We start from the raw sequence: 8,968 nt of genomic DNA, 5'->3' as shown, positions 1-8,968 counted from the left end.
TCCAGTGGCTAAGACTCCGCGCTCCCAATGCAGGGGCCTGGGTTCGATCCCTGGTCGGGGAGCTAGAGCCCACGTGCGTGCCGCAACTAAAAGAGCCCACCTGCCACAACGAAGACCTTGGGCAGCCAAATAAATAAAAACTAAAGATATTGGATGCAAAAATACCAAAAACACCCCAAAATTGTATCCATTAAAAAAAATTTTGAGTGCAAAGAATCGGAGAACAGTACACATTTTAGGGGACAGGAGGAGAGACAGATAGAGAAGGAAAGGGTCTTTACTGTTCCATTTCTACCTTTTGACCTTTTTGAACTTTTTCACAATGTGTGTCTTACAATGTTTTCAGGTTTCTTTTTGTTCTATAATATATTACAGACACAGTTTTTCCTTCTGTGTTAATAATTTTAGGAGATTAAAAGAAAAGTTACCTGGAGACTTCTTCCTCCAGATATGTATGTGTATATTGTGTTAAGTGCAAGAATGAACAGAATTTAAGGTAATATTTAAATATTTAATCCACGGCTAATGGTGTGGTCAGGACAAAGAGGGGAGGGAGAGAGAGACAGACAGATGAGACATTGATTCATGAGAGTTGTGTCAAAATCATTCACAGAGGAACTGAGACCCTGAATTGGGCAGAATTCCAGGAGAAAAATTGAGTTAAGGTATGACAACATCTAAAAAAGAAGTATATTTGTCCTACAGATCTTTGAGAAAAGTGACAAATAAGTGCTTTTCTTTTTTTAAAATAAATTTATTTTATTTATTTATTTATTGGCTGCATTGGGTCTGCATTGCTGCGCTCGGGCTTTCTCTAGTTGCGGTGAGCGGGGGCTACTCTTCATTGCGGTGCGTGGGCTTCTCATCGCGGTGGCTTCTCTTCGTTGTGGAGCACGGGCTCTAGGTGCACAGGCTTCAGTAGTTGTGGCTCGTGGGCCCTAGAGCACAGGCTCAGTAGTTGTGGCACGCGGGCTCAGTAGTTGTGGCTCGTGGGCTCTAGAGCACAGGCTCAGTAGTTGTGGCTCGTGGGCTCTAGACAGCAGGCTCAGTAGTTGTGGCTCATGGGCTCTAGAGCGCAGGTTTAATAGTTGTGGCACGTGGGCTCAGTAGTTGTGGCTCACGGGCTCTAGAGCGCAGGCTCAGTAGTTGTGGCGCATGGGCTTAGTTGCTCCGTGGCATGTGGGATCTTCCTGGACCAGGGCCCAAACCTGTGTCCCCTGCATTGGCAGGCAGACTCTTAACCACTGCACCAGCAGGGAAGCCCCATAAGTGGTTTTCTAATAGGATTAAAGTGGATTGACAGGGTTTTGGGTTTTTTTGTTTTGTTTTTTGCTGTGTTGGGTGCTCGTTTCCGCGTGAGGGCTTTCTCTAGTTGCGGCAAGAGGGGGCCACTCCTCATCACGGTGTGTGGGCCTCTCACTATCGCGGCCTCTCCTGTTGCGGAGCACAAGCTCCAGATGCACAGGCTCAGTAGTTGTGGCTCACGGGCCCAGCCGCTCCACGGCATGTGGGATCCTCCCAGACCAGGGCTTGAACCCGTGTCCCCTGCATTAGCAGGCAGACTCTCAACCACAGTGCCACCAGGGAAGCCCAGATTGACAGGGTTTTATCGACAGCCCCTAATTCTCTGTCTGGGCCACACCTCTGAAGTTTCTGAAAAAGCCGCCAGCACCTTTGAAGTAAGTCACCCACACGTACGTACACCCCACCTCTCCCACACTAGCAGCGTAGAATCGCTATTAAGCTGCACCTGTGAGGAAGCCAGGGCACATGAGAGCAGGTTTCTCTCACACACACACACACAGGCTGAAGTCCAGCATCACCAAGAGGACCACAGCCCAACTCTTGCAGACACTCTTTCAGACCCAAAGTTCTCACAACATGAATCCAATTACAGTGGTTTAATCAAGTAGAGTTACAGTCACTTAAATAAGCAGTGTCCGCTAGAAAACAGAAGAACAAAAGCCTAATTAGGTCACCAGGCAGTTTAAATTATGATTCCCTAACACTTTGTTCTGATGCGAACCTGTGAAAATGAGGAGGCCAGGAGAAGGATGGCTCCCGCTCAGCTGAGCGTGCTGAGTTCACACCACGAACCCGCAGAAAGCATATTAGGTAATGTTTCTGTGTCCGCCTGCACAGGACCTTCCTACCTCCAAAGTAAACGCTCTCACAAAAAAGGTTACCTATCGACGGATCATCCCTAACGGGCGGCAGATGTGTTTAACTCTCCCTTGGTTTGGCTAACACTGGAGGAGTTTTAAAGCTCTCTCGTAAATAAGGAACCTCAAATACCTCAACAGGCAATTGGGATTTGCCCTCCCATTTACCGAGGCAGATAAATCACCTTGAAAGGAACTGGGCTTGGTTAGCTCATTATTTCTAACATGTTTGCTGAGAGAGATAAACCATGGCCATCAACAAAGACATGTCATCCACTTCTGCACAAGATGGAAGGTTCACAGTTTGGAGAGTTCCCCACAGCTTGAGCCTTCAGGGGGCTACTGCTGTCAAAATATATGTTCCCTCCAGATTGATGCCCATGGTGGGACTGGGTGCACTTACTAGCTGTCAGGTGCATTGTTTTTCTGATGTTCCCAATCTCCTTTTGACCTTTTAAGTTTTTTCCGTGCACATTTTAGGAAATGCAGACAATGGAATTCATGCAGATGTACAGTTTAAACAGTAACAATAATATTTTTGATTTGATTGAATTTAGTTTTCAACATCAACAAATACTGGTATTGCAGTAACAAGAGTAAAAATGTTTCTCGAGATTAATGATTCTCAAGATGGGGTCCCCGGACCAGCAGCATCACCGACACCTGGGGACCTTTTGCCAATGGAAATTACTGTGCCACACGCAGACCTATGGAATCAGGAATTCTAGGGGTGCTCCTGGCTCTGTCCCATTAACACACCCTCTGGGTGATTCTGATGTACAATTAAGTTTATCAGGATTGTCAACATTCTTTAAAAAAGAGCGCTTTGCTGTGATACAATACTTTCAGGGATACACAGTGTCATTTCTATAATTATATTTCACAGTTGAAACATTTTCTATTAAAAACACCTATATTTTCTAATTATGGTTAATTGATTGACTTATTTAGAAGTAGTGATATGTTTATGGTTAACTAATAATATCAATGTGTGAGAGTCTATACAACTTTCTCCTCTTTGAAGGCTTATCTGAACAACTCACAAAATGAGTAAACAACTAAAAAGATTGGCACTGCCTCAGGAAAAGAATGCGTTTTGCCAGTTAATGGGTACACACGGGCTTTATGCCATGCTAGATGCCGGGCATCGATTATTTCACTTAAGCCTCACAAAAGGCCTCTGACATCGATACTCATACATCTTCATCTGACACAGAAGAACTGAGTGTCCAAGGGGTTGACTACCTCATCACCCCAGGACACATGGCCTGTGGATCCCGGTTTCATATCTTAGGCTGCAAAGCCCGTGCCTCCCCCTCTGCGGCTGTCTCATTCACCAACAGAACTATACTCAGGTTCTTTTTGGTTAAAGGTGACAGTTTTTTTTGGCCTCCCCTTAACTACTTGCAAAAAGACATCTTTATTGTCCACATTCTGATTTAAGAGGATGAAGATAAACCACTGTGGCCAGAATCACAAAGGAGCACTGTGGCGGTCCCCCGGGGTCAGACTGCAGGTGGGAAAAGGTCAGAGTGAGCCGGGGCACAGGCCCCGGGAGGGGATGATGGGAAGAGGGGCCTCCCTCCAGTGCGACGGGGATGATACTTCTATGCCCACCTCACTCACGTTTCGTTGTCCCAAGCATGGCTCAGACAGGAATGGGGCTCTGGTTGGAGGTGGCCTCTGTCTTAAGATGTCACCTCTCATAAATCGTTTGCCAGCACCCGAGTCTCCAGTGTCTACCAATAAAAAGAGAGGAATTACGTTTATTGTGGATGTACGAAAAGCCACCCAGAAAATTATAACAGTTAATAAAGAGTCAAATGAATTCAAATAATGTAACTCAAGACATTTGTAGGCATGCTGAATTCCACAGTTTATAGTTACACAATTGGGTTGAAAAAGATCTTGATGCAATTTATGTCAGAGTGTTCTGCCTATGTTTTCCTCTAAGAGTTTTACAGTGTCTGGCCTTACATTAAGGTCTTTAATCCATTTTGAGTTTATTTTTGTGTATGGTGTTACGGAGTGTTCTAATTTCCTTCTTTTACATGTAGCTGTCCAGTTTTCCCAGCGCCACTTATTGAAGAGGCTGTCTTTTCTCCACTGTATATTCTTGCCTCCTCTGTCATAGATTAGGTGACTATAGATGCGTGGGTTTAACTCTGGGCTTTCTATTCTGTTCCACTGATCTATATTTCTGTTTTTATGCCAGTAGCATACTGTTTTGATTACTGTAGCTTTGTACTATAGTCCGAAGCGAGGGAGCCTGATTCCTCCAGCTACATTTTTCTTTCTCGAGATTGCTTTGGTTATTCAGGGTCTTCTGTGTTTCCATACAAACTGTAAAATTTTTTGACATAAATCACAGCAAGATCTTTTTCAATCTGCCTCCTAAAGTAATGAAAATAAAACCAAAAATTAAAAAATGGAGCCTAATTAACTTAAAAGCTTTTGCACAGCAAAGGAAACCATAAACAAAATGAAAAGACAACCCACAGAAAGGGAGAAAATATTTGCAAATGAAGCAACCAACAAGGGATTAATCTCCAAAATATATAAACAGCTCATGAAGCTCAATATCAAAAAAACAAACAACCCAATCCAAAAATGGACAGAAGATCTAAACAGACATTTCTCCAAAGAAGACATACAGATGGTTAAAAAGCACAATACTGGTCAGAATGGCCATCATCAAAAAATCTACAAACCATAAATGCTGGAGAGGGCGTGGAGAAAAGGGAACCCTCCTACACTGTTGGTGGGAATGTAAACTGGTACAGCCACTATGGAGAACAGTATGGAGGTTCCTTAAAAAACTAAAAACACAGCTACCAAATGATCTAGCAATCCTACTCCTTGGCATATATCTGGAGAAAACCATAACTCGAAAGGATACATGCACCCCAATATTCATTGCAGCACTATTTACAACAGCAACACGTGGAAGCAATCTAAATGTCCATCAACAGACGAATGGATAAAGGAGACATGGTACATATATACAGTGGAATATTACTCAGCCATAAAAAAGAACAAAATCATGCCATTTGCAGCAATGTGGATGGACCTAGGGATTGTCATACTGAGTGAAGTAAGTCAGACAGAGAAAGACAAATATCATACGATATCGCTTGTATGTGGAATCTAAAAAAAGGGTACAAACGAACTTATCTACAGAAATAGAGTCACAGATGTAGAAAACAAACTCATGGTTACCAGGGTTGGGGCAGGGATAAATTGAGAGATTGGGATTGACATATACACACTACTATATATAAAATAGATAACTAATAAGGACCTACTGTATAGCACAGGGAACTCTGCTCAATACTCTGTCATGGCCTATATGGGAAACGAATCTAAAAAAGAGGGGATATTTGTATATATGTAACTGACTCACTTTGCTGTACACCTGAAACTTAACACAACATTGTAAATCAACTATACCAATATAAATTTTAAAAAAACTATTGGATAGTTTGCATTTAAACTATATAGGATAATATAGCTTATGCTTCAACTATGTGTGTGTATTTTGTATAAGGGGAGATACAGTGAAAACATACACCACTAGCAACAGGTAACTTTTCTGTGTCCGTGTCTGCAATATGCTGAAATAAGCTGGATCTTCTGCTTTCAGCTTAATCTGGATTGATTTTGATTTTCTGGCTTTAACAGCCATTCCTCTGGCTCGGGAGGCATCTCCTGGTGAAGTGGGTCTGGGCGATCCATATCTCTCACCAGAACTGTTCTATCATTCTCGCCTCATTCAACCTCCCCCGCTGCCCTCAAGCCAGAGTAAACCTGTTAAAATGTTAAGTCAATCCTGTTCCGCCTCTGCTCAAAACCCCCCACTGCCTTCTCAGCTAATTCAGTGTGAATAAAAGGGCTGCAGCCCTGCATGGTCTGGCCATCCACACATCTCTCCCCTGCACCCCTCCCTCCTGGATCCCCTCCTTGACGTCTTGGGAATCTTTACATTTCTCAAGCCCTGTGGTCCTACCTTCAGCTCTCTCTAACCAGCCTGCTGTTATTTATACAGCTCTCCTCACTATCAGGTACATCTTATCTTTGTTTCCTCCTGCCCCTGTAATGAAATCTCTAGAACCCAGGCCTTGCTGGGGGGCATCAAGAACAAGGCCGTGCCCATCAGAGGTTCCCAGTAAATACCTGTGTCATGGGTAACTACATGGTGGGAACACACACCAGCATCCAGGAAACCCCAGCAGAAACGCCACATGAATCCCACCACCGTGTGAAGCCCTGGCCTACGAATGGTCACTCCAGGAGGGTGGTCCATGGACTCCAGTGTATACATCGCTGGAGGTGGTCCTCACGTGGAGCGGAGTAAACCCCCGGCTTCCTCAGCCCTGGCAGGTTGCACACAGCACCTCCTCACTGGCCTGGCCCAGTCTCAAGAGCAAACACAACGCCATTTTAACGTCTGTCCCTGTTTCTAACCTTCTGTAATTGCCTCCCCTCCTCCCTCCTGGCCCTCAGACCTCTAGTATTCCAATCTCAAGGACTGATATGAAGGGGAGGAAGGTGCCTTCCTGAGCTCTTCTATTGCACTTTCCGGAAAGTCTTCACTCCTCCTCCATGCCTACGTACGTCCTGTACTCACTGACAAGAGGTGAGACATTGCATTTTCAACAGAAATCTACTGAGAAAGAAACAGATTTCCCATGTTTCCTTTGGCTTGAGTCACAGCAGAGTTTCAAGCAATTTTCTTTCTTTTTTTTAAATTTTATTTTTGGCTGTGTTGGGTCTTCGTTGCTGCATATGGGCTTTGGCATATATCTGGAGAAAACCATAACTCGAAAGGATACATGCACCCCAATATTCATTGCAGCACTATTTACAACAGCAACACGTGGAAGCAATCTAAATGTCCATCAACAGACGAATGGATAAAGGAGACATGGTACATATATACAGTGGAATATTACTCAGCCATAAAAAAGAACAAAATCATGCCATTTGCAGCAATGTGGATGGACCTAGGGATTGTCATACTGAGTGAAGTAAGTCAGACAGAGAAAGACAAATATCATACGATATCGCTTGTATGTGGAATCTAAAAAAAGGGTACAAACGAACTTATCTACAGAAATAGAGTCACAGATGTAGAAAACAAACTCATGGTTACCAGGGTTGGGGCAGGGATAAATTGAGAGATTGGGATTGACATATACACACTACTATATATAAAATAGATAACTAATAAGGACCTACTGTATAGCACAGGGAACTCTGCTCAATACTCTGTCATGGCCTATATGGGAAAAGAATCTAAAAAAGAGGGGATATTTGTATATATGTAACTGACTCACTTTGCTGTACACCTGAAACTTAACACAACATTGTAAATCAACTATACCAATATAAATTTTAAAAAAACTATTGGATAGTTTGCATTTAAACTATATAGGATAATATAGCTTATGCTTCAACTATGTGTGTGTATTTTGTATAAGGGGAGATACAGTGAAAACATACACCACTAGCAACAGGTAACTTTTCTGTGTCCGTGTCTGCAATATGCTGAAATAAGCTGGATCTTCTGCTTTCAGCTTAATCTGGATTGATTTTGATTTTCTGGCTTTAACAGCCATTCCTCTGGCTCGGGAGGCATCTCCTGGTGAAGTGGGTCTGGGCGATCCATATCTCTCACCAGAACTGTTCTATCATTCTCGCCTCATTCAACCTCCCCCGCTGCCCTCAAGCCAGAGTAAACCTGTTAAAATGTTAAGTCAATCCTGTTCCGCCTCTGCTCAAAACCCCCCACTGCCTTCTCAGCTAATTCAGTGTGAATAAAAGGGCTGCAGCCCTGCATGGTCTGGCCATCCACACATCTCTCCCCTGCACCCCTCCCTCCTGGATCCCCTCCTTGACGTCTTGGGAATCTTTACATTTCTCAAGCCCTGTGGTCCTACCTTCAGCTCTCTCTAACCAGCCTGCTGTTATTTATACAGCTCTCCTCACTATCAGGTACATCTTATCTTTGTTTCCTCCTGCCCCTGTAATGAAATCTCTAGAACCCAGGCCTTGCTGGGGGGCATCAAGAACAAGGCCGTGCCCATCAGAGGTTCCCAGTAAATACCTGTGTCATGGGTAACTACATGGTGGGAACACACACCAGCATCCAGGAAACCCCAGCAGAAACGCCACATGAATCCCACCACCGTGTGAAGCCCTGGCCTACGAATGGTCACTCCAGGAGGGTGGTCCATGGACTCCAGTGTATACATCGCTGGAGGTGGTCCTCACGTGGAGCGGAGTAAACCCCCGGCTTCCTCAGCCCTGGCAGGTTGCACACAGCACCTCCTCACTGGCCTGGCCCAGTCTCAAGAGCAAACACAACGCCATTTTAACGTCTGTCCCTGTTTCTAACCTTCTGTAATTGCCTCCCCTCCTCCCTCCTGGCCCTCAGACCTCTAGTATTCCAATCTCAAGGACTGATATGAAGGGGAGGAAGGTGCCTTCCTGAGCTCTTCTATTGCACTTTCCGGAAAGTCTTCACTCCTCCTCCATGCCTACGTACGTCCTGTACTCACTGACAAGAGGTGAGACATTGCATTTTCAACAGAAATCTACTGAGAAAGAAACAGATTTCCCATGTTTCCTTTGGCTTGAGTCACAGCAGAGTTTCAAGCAATTTTCTTTCTTTTTTTTAAATTTTATTTTTGGCTGTGTTGGGTCTTCGTTGCTGCATATGGGCTTTCTCTAGTTGCGGCGAGCGGGGGCTACTCTGTTGTGGTGCGCGGGCTTCTCACTGCGGTGGCTCCTCTTGTTGCGGAGCA

The 8,968-nt window shown here is 44.3% G+C and overlaps 1 long non-coding RNA gene across 2 annotated transcripts in view; it reads right to left on the bottom strand.

Moving 5' to 3' along the window:
* Positions 1-740: 740 nt before the first annotated feature.
* The window catches only part of LOC114486644 (uncharacterized), a 369,699-nt gene continuing 361,471 nt past the window's right edge, over positions 741-8,968 (bottom strand). Inside the window, exons 10-11 of one of the 2 annotated variants that reach the window (XR_008617973.1) lie at positions 3,780-3,901; positions 741-1,943 (exon numbers count right to left, since the gene is read on the bottom strand). This is a non-coding gene — a long non-coding RNA (uncharacterized lncRNA). Of the gene's footprint in view, positions 1,944-3,170; positions 3,902-8,968 lie in introns of those variants that run through there. The other variant, XR_008617972.1, reaches the window with a different exon arrangement.

This window comes from Physeter macrocephalus, chromosome 7, assembly GCF_002837175.3.
Source record: "Physeter macrocephalus isolate SW-GA chromosome 7, ASM283717v5, whole genome shotgun sequence".
In the NCBI taxonomy this organism is placed as follows: domain Eukaryota; kingdom Metazoa; phylum Chordata; class Mammalia; order Artiodactyla; family Physeteridae; genus Physeter; species Physeter macrocephalus.
Note: the sequence above shows the minus strand (reverse complement) of the source record. Positions and strands in the feature narration are given on the sequence as shown.